Source organism: Nannospalax galili, unplaced genomic scaffold, assembly GCF_000622305.1.
Source record: "Nannospalax galili isolate Female #2095 unplaced genomic scaffold, S.galili_v1.0 scaffold520, whole genome shotgun sequence".
Classification (NCBI taxonomy): domain Eukaryota; kingdom Metazoa; phylum Chordata; class Mammalia; order Rodentia; family Spalacidae; genus Nannospalax; species Nannospalax galili.
In genome coordinates, this window is record NW_008346555.1 from 50,083 (window position 1) to 53,962 (window position 3,880).

Below are 3,880 nucleotides of genomic sequence, written 5' to 3' on the forward strand. Positions count from 1 at the left end.
CTGTATGCGGTTTGCAAGTATCTTGTTGAGAATTTTTGCATCTATGTTAATTGAGGATATGGGTCTATAGTTTTCCGTTTTTGGTTGTTTCTTTACCTGGAATTGGTATTAGAGTGATGCTGGCTTCATAGAAGGAATTTGGAATTCTCCCTCCATTTCTATTTTTTGAAAAAATTAAGTAGTATTGGATGCAGATCTTCTTTTAATGTCTGATAGAATTCTGCTGTAAATCCATCTGGTCCTGGGCTTTTTTTAGTCGGGAGGTTTTGTATTACTGTTTCAATTTCTTTTTGTGTTATGTGTCTGTTTAAGCTGTTAATCTATTCTTTGTTTAGTTTTGGTGGTTCTCATGCCTTTAGATATCTGTCCATTTCTTTTAGGTTTTCAAATGTAGTAGCATATAGGTTTTCAAAGTATTTCCTTAGAATATTCTATATCTTTCTGGTGTCTGTTGTGATGTTTCCCTTTCATCTCTGATTAATTTCTGCCCTGATTTTTGTTATTTCTTCTTGTCTGTTGGGTTTGGGTTTCATTTGCTGTTGTTTTTCAAGTGTGTTGATTTGCAATGTTACGTCATTTATTTGTGTTCTTTCCGATTTTTTGATGTCATCACTTAGAGCTCTTAACTTCCCTCTTAAGACTGCTTTCAGCATGTCCCAGAGGTTTTATCATGTTGTATTGTCCTTTTCATTTAGTCCCAGGAATACTTTTATTTGTTTCTTAACTTCTCTTTTGACCCATTCATCATTCAGGAGTGTGTTGTTTAATCTCCATGTGTTCATGTGGTGATTAGGGCTTCTTTGGGTGTTGATTGTAAGCTTTATTGCATTGTGGTCTGATAGAATGCATGGAATTATTTCAAGCTTGTTGTATTTGTTGAGGTTTGTTTTGTGCCCCAGTATATGGTCGATTTTGGAGAAGGTTCCATGGAGTACTGAGCAGAAAGTATGTCCTCTGATGCTTGTGTGGAATGCTTGGTAGATGTCTGTTAAGTCCACTTGATATATGGTATTGTTCAATTCATACATCACTCTGTTAACTCTCTGCCTTGTTGACCTATCTAATGGAGACAGTGGGGTATTGAAGTCTCTTAGTATTAATCAGTTGGGATTAATCTCAGTGTTAAAGTCCTGTAGTATTGTTTTTATGAAGTTTGGTGCACCAGAGTTTGGTGAATATATGTTTATAATTGGAATATCTTCTTGATTCATTATTCCTTTGATCAAAATGAAGTGTCCCTCTTTGTCTCTTCTGATTAGTTTCAGTTTAAAGTCTATTTTGTCAGATATTAGAAATGCTATGCCAGCTTTTTCCTTAGTGCCATTTGCTTGTTATATTTTTTTCCATCCTTTCACTTTGAGATAATGTCTGTCCTTGAAAGTGAGATGAGTTTCTTGCAGACAAAAAATGATGGGTTTTGTTTCTTAATCCATTCACATAGTCTGTGTCTTTTGACTCGAGAGTTCTTTCCATTAATATTTTAAGTTATTAATGAATGATGGGTATTGAATCTTGTCATTTTTATTTGTGTTTACATTCTTGATATAGCTGTACCTTTCCACAGTTATACCTTCAGTGGAATTCTTTCCACAATCCCTTGGGTATAGTCAGTCCTTTCTTCAGCTCTTTGTATTGCTTCCAGAACTCTCTGAAGGGCTGGTTTTGTGGACATGAATTCCTTCAGCCTATTTATGTCATGGAAGATTTTTCTTTCCCCCTTGACTATAATAGACATTTTGGCTGGGTATAGTAATCTGGGTTGGCATATGTGGTCATTTAAAACTGGGAATACTTTGGGCCAGGCTCTTCTGGTTTCATAGTTTGCACTGAAAAATCAGCTGTAATCCTAATGGGTTTTCCTTTATATGTAGCTTGTTTCTCTTTTGCAGCTTTCAGAATTGTCTCTTTGTTATGTCTGTGTAGTGTTTTTACTATGATGTGCCGTGTAGAGTTTGTTTTCTGGTCCTGTCTGTTTGGTGTTCTACATGCTTCTTGTATTTGTATGGGCATGTCTTTAATTTTGGGAAATTTTCTTCCATGATTCTGTTGAAGATCTGGTCCATGCCATTATCCTCTTTTCCTTCCTGTAAGCCTATGATTGTAAATTTGGTCTTTTTATGGTATCACACAATTCCTGCATATTCCATTCTTGTGGTTTCTTAAGTTTTTCATAATCTTTGCCCGAGTGGTCTAGTTTGTCCACTTTGTCTTCCAGTCTTGAAACTCTTTTTTCCATTTTGTTCATCCTATTGGTGAGGCTTTCTCCTGTCATTTCTAATTGGCTTACTGAATGTTTCAGTCCCTTCTTCATTTCAGACTGAGTGTTCTTCAATATTTCTAACTCTTTTCTGAATTCTTTCAGAAGTTTATCCCTATCTTCCTTCAGTTCTTTGATTTCTTTTTTTATGTGCTCTTTACATTCACTGAATTCTTTTATCATGTTTATATTTGCTCTTTTGAGTTCCATGTCCTGCATTATCTCTAGGGCCTTCTCACTGTACTCCTCTAGAGGACTATTGGTATTTGGTTGGGATATGCTATTTTGATTTTTCATGCTATTATTTTTTCTCTGTTTTTTTAATGTGTGAATTTCTTTTGTATTTTCTGATTCTTGTGTGAGACTCAGGCCTTCAAGTTTAGGTCTGCTTCTTTTTGTGAACTTTGTGTCTTTGTGGTTTACTTTTGGGCCTGAAAAGGTGGTTTATCTAAGCTTCTGGTTCTCTCTTTTGATTTTATATTGGAGTGGCCAGATTGCTTTTGTCTTCAGGAGTTCTCACAGAGGCCCAAGTCAGATGAGGATCAGGCTTTCTCCTAAGGTCTGGATCACTCCAGGAATGATTTTGGCCTCAGGAATTAGGGGGTTGGACTGGCCTGGGAGCCTGGCTCAGGAAAGATGCTGGTCTAGGACAGCTGGTGGCCATGCCACCAAGAGATGCAAAGGCAGATGGGGTGGGAATAGGCCCCAAGGCCTCCTGGGGAGCACACTGAGAGCTGGGTTGGACTGGATGCAAAGGATCAAGAAGAGGAAAGGTCAGCACCAGCGTCCCAGAAAGAGGCTAGCCACTTTTGAAAGAGCTGTATCTTTGCTCTGGAAACTGTTATTGAGCACATTAAAGCTGTAATGATATGCTTCTTCTAAAAAACAAATAAAAAACAATATTACAAATGTAGGAAACAGCATATTTTGAAATGAAATTGAGATCTTCTTTAAAGGGTAAAAACTCATACAATTTTATATCTTACAGGGTTTATACTGAGTTCAACATTGTATAACTGTATTAATTCAATTGTGAACCTAAAAATTTACCGCCCCTTTGAAAGAGATGTATCCTTGCTCTGGAGTGTGTTACTGAATATGTTAAAGCTGTAATGAAATACTTCTAATGATGTGGTTATTAAATTTAAAAAAAAATTAAAAAATAATTCTTCAAAGCATTAAAATTTGTTCCTTAATAATTATTAGATGAGAAATATATTACCATTGAAATCTACCTGATAACTTTGTATCCATGCTCTGATGCCAAAGAGCTCAGAAAGTAACTGATGGTGACTAGTAACAATCAGATATATAGATATTAGAAACACATGTGCAAACATCTTAGAGTTAATTGCATTAAAATGCATTTTTTCTGTATGAAACTGTGTATTTTAATAATGAAATTGAGATCTTTTTAAAGGTTAAAACATCATTTAATTTATGTCTTATAGGGTTTATACTGAGTACAATATTGTATAACTGTAATAATTCAACTGTAAACCTAAAAATTTACAGCCAAATTTGAAAGAGATGCATCCTACCTCAGGAAAACGTTATTGAATATGTCAATTGTGTTGTAATGATATGCTTCTTCTAAGTATGTTGTTATTAAATAAATCATTT